Source organism: Pleuronectes platessa, chromosome 1, assembly GCF_947347685.1.
Source record: "Pleuronectes platessa chromosome 1, fPlePla1.1, whole genome shotgun sequence".
Taxonomy (NCBI): domain Eukaryota; kingdom Metazoa; phylum Chordata; class Actinopteri; order Pleuronectiformes; family Pleuronectidae; genus Pleuronectes; species Pleuronectes platessa.
In genome coordinates this window covers 10,974,793-10,988,394 of record NC_070626.1, presented here as the reverse complement: position 1 = coordinate 10,988,394, position 13,602 = coordinate 10,974,793, and positions in this window count along the sequence as shown.

The window sequence follows — 13,602 nt, the reverse complement described above, 5'->3', positions numbered from 1 at the left end:
GGACATTAAAGGTATGTTTCCATTTCCACTGGGAAAAATATGAGGTCAAGTTTCCTTGGCTCTATCCATTTATGTCTTGGTGATGTGTTAGCAGGAGACTATATGCTAGTGTTTTAGCTGCTTAGCTCCTGTTTAGTCTTCTCTGTAACACACAGCTGAGCACTGATGGAGAAGTATTCATGGACTGTTGGATTGAAACACAGATTGCACCAGCAAGGTGTTGATAATGCTCAAGATTAATGGCTCAGCCGTGGATAATCACCCTTATCCCCCACTTTCCTGCGCAGCAGTCGCAGATAGACTCGTTCAACTTCTCACACCGGTGCTCGTAAGACAAATGGCACACATGGTCTTGTCAGACAAGACACACTCTAGTTCATTCATACACACTTATAACAAACAAATGCATCACAGTCATCCTCACCCACACTCACGTACACAAGGCATGCAAACTGGTCTCTCCAGGCTGTTAATGTAGAAGTCATGAGAGTCGAATGTTCACAATGAAGAAGGAACACACTGCGTGAAAGCAGCCTTCACTCAAATCTATTTCATCCTGCTGTTTCCCCGTCATCTCCATTATCCTCCCCTGTGTTGCATATCTCTTACACTTCGGCAGGCCTACCGCCACTCTGTGGACATTATTCACTATGTTCTGGCTTTTTGACATGCATGCAAATTGGCAAATTACAGGATGCCGAGCTGTCACTAGTCAGATTCATGTGGTCACTAGGGGCTAGTGGAAGTTGCGGAGGTGCTGTGGGTGGGGGTTGGGCTAAGTAAAGAGGACGTTAGCCCTACTTGCTTTGGCCTAACATTGTTAACGCTGACCGCTTGATTGACACCCACTGCTGCTGTGATTTGAAAGGGCCTCAGTGCTGTGCTGCTTTAGGAGGCCTTCTCCTCTCCCATCCTTTCTTTGTGTCCGTTTTCCCTTCATGTTGTTTTTCTCTCTTGGCCCCGACCACCTCATTTGCATCAGAGGCCAGGAGGTTTCATGGCGTATGGGAGGGAAGCAAGAGACTCCCCAACTATCCCCCTCTACCCCAACCACCCACCCTCCAGCAAGCACTTTTTGTCCGGTTCATCCAGGCCAGATCGAGGCGCAGCAGGCCTCCTGCCTGGTGCTCCTGGCTGCGATGGGGCTGGTATTTCAGGACAGGCTGCTGGGACGATCAGCATGACCATGTTATTGTAACTGGGCATGGCCAGGCTAAAGCAGCAACTGTAACTCTATGTTTGGTTCATCTAGTTAATCCCCCAGGAAAGGATGTCTTACTTCAAGGGAACAGGAAGCCACTGTGGTGGATGGGATTTCTGGGTAAATAGCAAGTCTGCTAGGAGAGTGTTACCTGTCCCTCCGACACAGGCTGAACTCTATTTTTCTGCGAAAATTTTTTCAAAAAGAGAGAGTAGAAGATATTCAAACTAATATTGTGCTCACTGATTGCATACATTCAATTGACTATAAGTGCTTACTTATTGTGGGAACTGTTGGGTTTCTTGTTAATATTGGAAGGTCCCGGCCTTACAATGTAAAGTCCCTTGAGATAATGTATATTGTGATTTGGCTCTATATAAACAAAATTGAATACAATTTGATGTCATATTAGTATTCAAAAGTATTTAGTAAAATCCAGGACTAATATCAAAGTTCAAAACAAAATCACCCTCCTTTACTGTTATCCATTAGCAACACGCAGGATTCTTTCCAAAACAACAACTCCCTCTACGTTTAAGTTGCCATGTAAACCAAAACAGACCTGTTTCCCTGCAGATAAATGCCCCCCTCGTGCTTTTAAGTGGTTAGAACATGATCTTAGTCTGATTAATTACACCCCTTGCTGCTTGCCCCCTCTCTCTGCTCTCCTGGCTAATGGATAGTGTTTATACAGAGAGTACAGCCGTGGTTTCAGGGGGCAGGTTGGTGGTAGCAGTGCTGAGTCCTCGCGTGAGGGGAGCAGTTTTAATTAACGTGGAGACAACACCTCTCTCCCTGCTCATCTTTCACCTGGGAGACATGGGGAACTCTGACACCAGCCCGGCATGCCACTGATTAAAGCGGGGCCTCATTTACCGTTGCCTGCTGTCAACAAAACACCACTAATGGCATTATGCCCAGGCCTGGGGGGGTGGGTTGGGGGGTGCAGAGAGGTTAGGCCCACGGACTATCCTCACCTAGGTTCAAATAAGAGAAAACAAACTTTGCCTAATCTCTGATACAGGAGCTTAATCTCTGTGCGATCTTATCTAGGAGAGGGTCTCACATGTTACAGGGCTCGACCCTGCTCAGGGCAGAGTGGAAAGGGCTTAGGCAGGTAAACGCTGCCCTGTTTTCTTTGTTTGGGAAGGTGAGGTATGACCGTGAGTTTGTATTCAAAGGTGACTTAGTCCTCTTAGTGGGTTGCCTGTGGTCATATTCTGAAGCCAGTTACTGACCCTGGACTGACGGGGAAGAGCTATTTGCACTTCTTTCATCACCTGATGGATGTTGGCATGGATGTTCCTTGTATTCTGACGGTGACCTCATACATGTCCAGCTCTTTTCGTCCATCACTTCCTCTATATATAGACGGGCGTCATTTTTCAAATAGCTCGGGCTGTCCCTTTGATGTCCTGGCAGAACAAAGCTGCAGTGTCCTTACACACTTAGAGAACACTCCAGCCTGGAATCCTGAACATGATGCTTGTGTCAACCAGTCCATTAACACCTCGACACTCCCTGTCCACGTGTTCTAGATGTTAAATGGATCCGTTACACATGACAGGTTTAATTCCAAAACACTTTGTTTACATTATGAGGAATTATTTTGGACACATCTTAGGTTTCATTATATGGTAAATATCTCCTAGTCCAAATTTCGCTATGTTATTTCTCCATCACTCTCCCCCCCTTTTAATGGTCTTTATGGTCTGCAGTCTAGTATTGGCACTCCTTGTGCCTCTGCCCTCATTGTACATTCTGACAAGTTAACATATTTTGACATGAGTGAGAGGCTAGTATAACATTTTATGCTAAAACCTAGGTCACTTCTCTTCGGTGTGCATTGTACTTTTACAGTCTTCTTATTAGTTGCCCCAGAAAAGAAAATTTAACAGCAGCTTTTTATTGAATTTTGTCAATAGCCATTAGTTTGGGCTTTGCCTTCTCTTTACCTTTAATAGGTACATGTATTAGACTTGAAGCGCATTAGAAGACCGGGGGTTATTAGCGTGATGATTAATTAGAAAAGTTTGTTTCTTGTAAAGTGCCAGCTCTTCTTTAAGCAGCCCTGTAAACTTTTATAGGACCATACAGCTGACCTCAAATTGGAAATTAGTGTTGGAAGCAGCCTGGCTCCCCATCATAGTGCCTCACTGTTGTTAATTTTATATTTGTCCAATAAAAGGCGGCGGAGGTAACAGACATGCGCTGTATGCTTCCCTGTGAACTGTACTGCCCTTGACTGGCTCTCTTTCATGTGGTTGATAATGGGATTCCCAGTGTATTTAATACAATGGCACAATGTTTTGGTCATAACCTTTACCAAGCAGGAGGTGGGTTTGAGGATTGTGATCTAACATTAAATGGAAAAGTGTGTGTAACATATTGTACTTAAAGTTAGAATGCACTCAGCATACATAATGGCATGATGACCACGTTGCATCGGCCAAGGTTGCTGTTTTTGGCAATTTCTTTTTATGAATAAAGTTTAAAAAAGAGTGTTCTGCTGTTAATAGAACCCGATCATGACCTTTTCATTCCGACTGTAGATGCCACTTGTGGTGGAAATGAGAACTGCATGTAGTGTTGCTACATCCTCGAGGCCAAGTCACGAAACTAACACAACAGGGCTTCTGTCGGTCAGCCCTTTCTCAGCTGTTTATACTGAAAGTCAGTGTAACATTAAGAGGCAGAAGAGGAAGTGCACAATGAAGCTTCTTGATTACCGCCCTGGGGAGACTGAACTGTGGAACCACTTAAAAGATAATGCCCGAATGATGTTTTTTAAACCCCGGCTGCCTATTTTGCAAGTTGAAACAATATCAGTGATGTAAAGGAAATGGGACCTGAATGGCACTGTTTACAGTTGTTGGATGTTCACACATAAGCACCAAGTTCCAACATAAACATCCACTTAGCGCATGTAAATCTAAGGGCTATTAATAAGCTCTTTTATCTTCTCCTCCGGAGAGTGGCCCTGGAGGCCTTAGGGTATTCTGTCCCTCACTGACTAACTCTCCAGTGTTTTTATCTTCTGTCTGTTTCTCTTTAGGATAGTCTCTGTCTTTGGGCAGAGAAACGCACTACCAAGCTCTACACACCTCAATTTAATCACACCAGCTCATTAGCTAACATAAACGTTGTTTTAGTCTTGTGTTTACACCTCTCTCTATTCCACAGACTCTTCTGTATACCTGTATCCCAGACATGCTTACACCTCACCAACCTGCCAATGTCTCTGGTGATGTGGAAAGGTTTTACTGAAGGTTTCCCTGGCTCTCACTTCACTCTCCAGCAGCCTGTCCCCTCTGTCTTGTGTGTTCAGGAGGACAGTGACAGCGCTCATACGGTTGCATCTCCCTTACATATTTTCTCCTCTGCAGACTGATGAGTTCTGACGGAGCGAATACCTTTGTCTTGTGCTATCTCTCTCTCTCTCAAGCAGACCCCCTTTCAACTGTTGTTTTTCTTATTCCTGCCGACAGAAAGTTGTTTTTGCTGCCTCCCTTCCCTGCGTGTCCGTGACAGGCATACATCCTGCATTGTGTGTGTGTGTGTGTGTGTGTGTGAGTGGATGTGGGCCGAATGTGTGTGTGTGCATCTCAGTCTTTGTGTCTATGCATGTGTGTATGTATGTCTGAGTACTTCAGTGGAGTAGAAGCTGCTTTTATGTCAGTGCCAAGTGGGGAGAATGGTTCTGCTAGTGAAGGACAGCCTCTCGTGCTGCACTGGGCTTCCCACTCTGTTCCGAAGAGCCAAATTCCTTTATCTGATGTTGGATCTTTGTTATTTGTCCATGAAACTACAACTGAGAGCATTTTATACCTGTGGGACCGGCCGAGTGATCTCTTCCATACTAGCATGTGGACATGAACATAAATGGAGCAGTTTGCTCCTTTGCCATCCTATATTATGGCAACTATATTAACTTGCCGCCAGCTGCTTAATCTAACTGTCTTTGAAATATCAAATGTAGTTGCAACAAAGTGTTATTTGGAAGGCCATACGGGCAGTATCATGCTTGGCTGAGGCTCTGTGGCATCTTCCCAAATGCTCAAATGTTTGTGTCATCATGTCACACCTAAAGCGGTTCAATATTTCTGGCCTACATCCTTGAGACTCGGCGTAGCTTTGTGGCTTGTGTTTGTGGACCAGCTTCGATCTTGAGTCGTGTGTTTCAGCCACTGTCTTGTGGTCTGGGCTGGTCCCGGGTCCCGAAGCAGATGGTGGCACAGTTTAGCATGTGCAACAAACTGGTAGCACCATTTTCCCTATCAAAAGGCATCTAGTAAAGTTTAGGCTCTTCAGTTATCTTTCCTCCCTGGGTCATTGTAGTCATACCTCTGATCTCCCACGTTTATTAAGTTTACACTCACCATCTTCCAGTTGACATTGGACTCTTGATTTAATTTGACTCTCTACATAATTCCCTACATATTTAAGTGTTTGATTAAACTAAGTTTAAAGGTAGTGTTGGCAAGTTGTTTCTCAAACCCTTTTTATCTTATTTGATATATTTCTCTTGATGGCATAGCTTTGACACAGTGGGAGTAGGGATGTATAGGATGCATATTTTCAAAGTTTATCATGCACTTGCAATATTTTCCTGGTTTACAAACCCTAGCTTTAATTTGTGCTTCAGACTTCCTTTATGTAATAGACTAGTCCATGAATACTATAATTGTCTTTATAGTATAAAATATCATTTTAAAAACATGAAACGAGAAATTTCGATTGGAGACTCCTATTGGCCAACCTTTACAGATTAAGTGGTAAAGATGATGGATGGATGAAGGGAAACGAAATTAAATACTTTATTAATCCTGACTAAATCAGAGAGGGGTATCAAAAGTAAGACTTGTGAAGCCTTGGACTTACACTTTTCTTAAGGAGTTTCTCAATTTTCCACTACACGCCAGAATAACGTGCAAGTATTTTATCGCTGGCGTGCAACACAGCAAACCTCAGCTTGCAAATGAAACCCAGGATGGCCGTCTCAGTCAGGAGTTGTTGTAGAGCCCTTGTAAAAGGTTTGCTGTCTCATTTCTACGTTGTAACTCTGCCTCACACTTGAGATGGAAAGCACGGTCTAGCTGCCAAAGAGGACGATCCAGGAGGACTCTTTGATATCTGCTCACGTACCTTTGATGCTCACAACACTAGATGTGCAGAGATATTTACCAAATCAAAGTAACTTTTCTTTCAACAGCTGCATAGAATTTGAGATGAATGGAAACAGTTGTACACTGAAACTCAGTAACAACAATACCTTGAGGAAAAAGTGATGCTTCCATGTCTGTCCATGTGTGGAATGTAATACCCACAATCTGGCTTGTGTTCAGAGTTTGTCAGGCAAATAGGAAAACAAAAGATAAATGTAATAAAATGAAGATTTTCTTTTAACACAGCTTGTATATGTTACGTTTTACTGTAACAGTGACAAGATGATGGTAATTGATTAAAGGAAGAAAATGTAATTTAATGCCATTAAGAATACTGTACAGAAGGATTATATGCACTTATATTTGTTTGAACTTAAGGTTATGTATGATCTGCAGGTCGAGCTGGAAGATCAGAGTAAGGCCTCTTTCAGCTTAGTTACAGTGTCCAAAATGTGTGGAAGTGTTACATTTTTTTGCTTAACTCGTGAATCAATTTTTAGCCCAACTCTCATTTATGGTCACAAGCTTTGACTATGAAATGAACTTCCTGTCCATGGTATCTGGTTTAACCCATATAGACACAGTGATGAGTAATATATCATAAAGGAGAGTTCAGTAGAACCACAGCACTTCTGTTTTAAAAGCTACATTCCCATCACAAATGTTTTGTTTTAAAGCGCATCCCTGTTGCTATACGTACGCCTGCCGTCCACATTACTCTGGTGTCTGGAAACACTGCTAGCTCAATTAAAGCTTCAAAACTTCGCCGTTCAATTGCTCCCTGAAGCTTCATATCAGTCACAACTGAGCTAGCAGCAGTGATGGCAAAAACGTTGCTAAAACTTTTTGTCCAAGGCAGTTGTTGGTCCAAGAATATAAATCCCTGCTCCTCCTTTTCACTATTGTTATTTCCCATTTGGTAGTATTTCTGTGGGTAAGCCATCAGGTGCAGAGTAGACAATCTGTTGCTATGGATGGAGATTATTTCTACACTTTTTCACGTTTTCATTTTAAATCGGCATTTTGTATGTGGAAAAAGGAAGATCGAGGCAACCTTCACTATGCGCTGTCACTAAGACCTAGAACAATTCAAATTAAAGTGGATACATTTATGTTAAATATGTATAGAAATTCTGAATATATTAACATAGATTAGTTGTTGTCCTGTTGGTGTAATTGCGTTGAATGTCTTAAATATAGCAGAAGACAATCATTTTTATACTTCTCCTCTTTACAGGATGATAGCTAACAGAAGGCTATAACGTTGTTTTTAGGACTTCTGCTGAAATGCTTTCAACCATCTTACACTAGTGTTGAAAATGACCCCAGAGTGAGTTTGAGTGACAGGAGTGGTGCTGGAACAGGGCCGGCTAGACAGCCCATATCCCTTTCACGAGCTGGAAGTAGAGGCTGGCTGAAAATGGCATCTCCTAGGGAAAGCCAACAACTGGCTATCACCCTGACCGTTTGTCTTCATCAATCAAACAGCGTTTGTTGACCAAGCAACATGATGTCACTATTAATTTCATACATTGCCTTAATGGGGTCCAGAGGGGAGCCTTTTCCTCACAGTAGGCATTTCCTGTCCTGCTGCATTGTGGGATATGTCCGCTTCCTTTTAGGAGATCAGTTGGACGTCTTCAAAGTTTCACTTCTTCTCTTGTTGTTTTTTTCTCCCTCTTTTTCATCTCCCCTTCATTCCTGTCTGCGTTTCCACCCTCACAGTGTTATTTGCTTTGCTTTGTCATAGCTCCTCTGGTTGGAAGCCGCTCCACTGTGTTTGTATCCTTGTTATGCGAGTACTTGTGATGATTTCCACTTATTTGCCGAGGTATACACTGAACTGGATGTACGAACCTTTTGATCAGCCCTCAGATTTCATGAACAGATACTGGCGCTGTGTACTCAGATCAGCACATTAGCGTTTCATTTGAAAGAATGGTGTCACTGTGTTGACAAGCTCATGATAAGTTGGTGGCTTCTAAGAGAAAATGTTTAAAGCAGATAAATGCCTGAGGACTCCATCTGTCTGTCTTATTGTCCTGATTGTAGTTTATTTTCGGTGATTATGAAAACCTGCTTTAAACAGGCTTTGGGGATGTTGGTATATTAGCTTTAGATGAAGTATGCCCCTCGTGCGACGACTCCACACAAGGTACTTAATGTTATCTCTCCTGACTTCTGTGCATCTGTATTTACGGTCTACATGACTGTTTTTTTATCTTTCCTTTGATTATCCCGGAGGAGGAGGGAGTTGTGAATGATATTCTTTGCTCCTCGTCTCACTTCACTCCCTTCCTTCCTCCTCCGTCTCTCTCTCCCCTCTCTCTCCCTGTTACTGCACCTCTCCTCTGGCTTTAAGAGGCTTAGCAGCAGCTTAGCGCCCAGGTCAAACTGGCCTTTGCCCTTCATCTGTCAGCCTTTTGATGTGGTGCCAGCCTGGGTTGCTTGCTACGCTCTGCCTTTAACAGCACGTCCAGGGGTCAGAGGAGGGCTCCACTTCAGGACCCCACCTTGACACACCACCTCCACTGCGATCCACAAGCACCAGCCCCTCCCACCTTCCTTGCAGATGTGTCTCTCTCCGATGGCCCCCCCTCTCCACCACCCTCTACCCTCCCTTGCCTCTTCTGTGCCCCAGTACCCATTATTATTTTATAGTTTGGTTCTGCATTCCTTTCACTCAGGCTGCGGTGGAAGGCAGACCTTTGGCTTTATTGCTTACACATGTCCATGGCTTTCTCCCTCAGCAGGGAGAGACAAAACAGCAAGAGGGAGATGGCCAATAGAGACCGACCGTCTAAACTCTCCCCACCTTGAACTAATCGTTGGGGGCCAGAGAGTGGCTCTACCCCAACCCTGTGCCAGTGGGGTTTCAATTTGTAGAGACATAAACAGATACTAAACCTAGGGTAACAACATAGTGATTTATCAAGCCAGTTCACATCAAATTATCACAGCGCCCCCCTACTGTCAGGCCCCATAATAGCCCAGAGCTCAGGCCCTGCTTCAGAGGTCCACTGTGGTCACACTTCATTTAGGAGTGCACAAACATGTGTCCCTCTGTCTGGTTTCCCTCTGAGCGTGACGCTCCTCGCCAGCCAGTGATCATCCTGGACAGAGCGTCAAGAGATTAAAGAGGATGTGAATTGTCTGCAATCGTGTGTGTGCTGATAAAGGTGCATGTGTGTGCATGTGCGTCTGATGTGCATAGAGGCAGTACAGTCTGTCTGAGGCACGTGCTGTGGAATATGTGTGCACTGATTGCAAGTGAAGGAAAGCTATCTGTACAGGTGTCTTTGCAAATGATGATGATAAATGTTAATGTTAGTAAGTACACAGCAGAAACGAGCACATCCCTGTATAATATCACGAAAATGTTCAATGATTCCAAATACTATGATTGTATCATTCTTTTAGATTGAAGTGTAGTGCATTTGATCTCATGTATAATTAAAAAAACAGATTAGATATACAATTAGGTCCACCTCTACAGACCAAGAAGAAGGCCACTGCTCGCAAAACTGCAAGATTAAACTTTGCCAAAGAACATAAAAAGAGGCCTCATGAATATTGGCAGCACATTATTTGGTTAGATGAATCCAATATTAATTTGTTTGGACCAGATGGGGTCCAGCATGTTGGTAGTGGACCTGGCCAGGACTACTACAGTGACTGTGTACTGCCGACAATGAAACATGGAGGTAAAAGTGGGCTGATTTGGGCCCGTGGGAGGGCAAAACGCTGTAGGGGAGATGGGATTTAAGTTTTTATATTCAAATACTGAATGAATAGATGACATCCATGCTAAGGCTTGGCAGGTGAGGAATTTCCCAACATGACAGTGATCCCGAACATAGGTCAAAAATCACAAAAGAGTATATAAAGAAGATGAAAGTAAAAACTGTGACCTGGCCAAGTATGTCTCTGACATGAATCCAACAGACCTTCTTCGGAGTATTTTAAAGTGGAAGATAGAGCAATAAAACTCCCTCCAGCAAAGAGCAGCTGAAAAGAATCATTTGTAAAGACTGACAGAACATTTCTCCACAGATTTGTGCAAGACTGGTTTCATCCATGTCCAGGACGATCCAACCTGTCAACGCAAATAAATGTTGTCATCATATATATTTATTATTTCATTAATTAAATAAATACTTCTACTAAGGAGGTAATGTTTTCACCCCTGTCTGTTGGTTGGTTTGTTTCAATTTTTTTAAGCAACCATTACACATAAACCACTGAACGGCTTTTCATGAAACTTGACAGAAGGATGAAGTATAGGTCAGGGACACATTCACTTTGGTGGAGATCCAGATCAGGAGACAGATCCAGGAATATTTTTTTCACTTTCTTTAACATTGCAAGTTCATTTTCCAACCTTCTCACCCTGTTCCCAGGGAACTTTTAATGGATCTTGATGAGAAAAATGATTTATACATTTAGGGAACTGATTTCTATGAGTGAGTGTAATTTGTGACAGCTTGATTAAATCTAAGGGGACTGTTGGACCACTACTGAGTGCCGCTATAGTTTTGAAAATTTATGGTTTAATTATTTTTGATTATTCACTTTTTTAATTTATATTAAACAGGATTTGTCATTTGCTTCACATTCTAGTACTAAGCTTTGTTGTATATTATATGAATTGATACCAACAGTCCACATATTATTTTAAACACATGTAGTCTTCCTTTCTTCATTTCCTCACCTGGAACTGATAACAATTGTGGTTCTTGGTGGAAAAGCACCTGAGTCGAGTTGAATTGTGTATGTCTGTGCAAGCCACGTATGTAACAGAATCTATCTTGAAATAAACAGATTATTTTTCTGTAGCAAAATCATGTTTCACTTTAATATGGTGCCTGAACAGAGTGCTGCCTTTGATCTGCACCAGCAGAGCCCAGCACATGGATAATATATCTTTCAGAGATAAAAGTAAAAATGTGTGCTAGGTGATGATGTCATGCAGTTGTGGCCGCAAGCCTGGGAGAAAAGCAAACTTTCACAGGCGAGGCTATCCCAGGGATCACTCGGGGTGCTCTCTGAGCCTTTGGGGAAATCAATTACACATTGTCCGAACTGTGATTCCTGCTGTAGGAACTTAATCGCGGGGGCCTTCTGCAGAGGATCATCCCGATGAGTTTGGACACTGTTTTTGCTCCCTGGTGTCCGCTCCCCGTCCCCCCCCCCAGTCCACCCCACCACGGCAACCTTTGGAGCTCGCTACATTTGTGTGCAGCTTACAATTCTGCAGAGAGCCATTCATCATCATTTGCTGGCGTATCTGTCTTGAGTGCCTTAGCTTTGATCATGTTGTATTTTATACTTTACATCTGTTCCACATTTAACCTTCTGTAATGCTGTTGCTCAGAAACTATTATCTTGGCATAACGGGGGGGGGAGAATCTACCTGGTGACTTTGTAGACAGTGTAAATCTGGCTTATTTGTCAGGGCCCCGGCAAATAAATGATCCATCAGTTGAGACGTTGTGATAAGCAGATCTCCCCTTGCTATTTCCTGCCTTATGGGACCGGACTGAGAGCAATTATGTGCTTCCTCTTATGTGATCTTCTCTTCTTGCAAAAGCTTATCTACTCCTAAATCATCCTCTTTGAATTGGGAGGACACTTTATTTCGGTATTTTCTCTATCTCCAGCTCAGTCCTTTACTGAGGCTTTGCTCTCTGTGCGTGTACATTGCTACCCCACCTATGCCCCCCCGAGTCCCACTCCCTTTCTCTCTCTCCCTCTCTCTCCCTCCCCTCTCTCACTGTCACTCTGGCCTCAGGAGCCAGGGAGCATAAGGGCCCTGACCCCCTCCTCCTCCACCAACACACTAATCATCCCTAATCAGAAGTGAAATGCATTTTTCTAAGGAAGTAGCTGGAAAATTTCACAATCTGCATTTCTCCGACCAAGCTGATTAGGGAAACATTATCCTGCTTTCACAGTCACTTCCAATCTGCCTTTAATCTGTCACTTCAATCGCCTAATTATTTAGTCAATGACCTGGGGACGCAATCTTACAAAAGAATGAAATGCATGCCATATCATTTTCCCTTTCATTTATGCATGATATCGCTGGTTACATGTTATGTTCCCTTGAGCTAAATATGCAAGCCTTGTTCCTGTGCGTGTATGTGTGTGTCTAGGAGTGTGTGTGTGTGTACACTGTTTAGGCATTTATTGTCCTTGCCCATCGCATCAGTACACGTGTGGTTGTGTGCTTCAGTGTGTGTCAACAGTGGCTTGTTTAGAAGCTGCTGAGCTGTGAATGCTGGTTGAGGGTAATGCAGTTTAGCCCCGAGTTGGAAGAGCCTTCAGGGAATGAGACTCTGTGGGGGAGTCGTGTTATTGGAAAGGTCATGATTACAGTAGGGGGTCAAAATAACTCGCTGACACTCTTTATACACAAGTGACTGCTATTGTGCCTCGGGGTGTCAAGAACTATATTGAGTATTGACTATATGTCACAGCAATAAAAAGGAAACCTGTTCTCCACCGGCGAATGCTTTACCTTCAAAGAGTGTGAAGTCAGGACAAAAGGTAAAAAAATATCTTCAATGTCAATAGGACCATCATGTTGACATGCTAATTTTGCTGCAGAGGAAAAAAAAAACATTAATGTCCATTGTGAATAGAGGAGAAATGATTCAGGACCTTAAGAATTGCTGCATTCTTCCCTTTTACTTGTTCATACATCAAACTGAGAGCGCCTCAATTTCTTTAGAGGGATAGAATTAAAGACTAATTTACAGTAATAACCTCTGGGACTTATATGCATACTGTATGGAAATATGGATTTGGAAACTGAATCACATAATAAAAGTTGACTTAACAGGAAAAAAGGTTGGTATTATGCCATGTTTACATTTGAGGTAATCTCTCTAGCCGTTTTAGACATGAACTACACAACATTTGTAGAGATTGGTTTTCACATGTGAGGAACACAGCAGGGTCACCCGTCTTCAAAACAACATGAACATATCCGGAAAATTCAGCTGAGGGTTGGCACCTGGGTAGAGCATGCTGGAGGCAGGACATAACATATAAATTCCACTGCGGTTTCACATGTGTTTTGTTTACATTACATCAACGTTGGCCTTTAACATCAAAACCTCTTGTATCTTGTTTTCTTTTCAAGTTGACGTCTTTGTCTCAGTCCTCTGTGTACGACACCTCTTTTTTATACTGAGATATTTGTAGTCTTTTTGTCAGTTTTATTTTTATTTT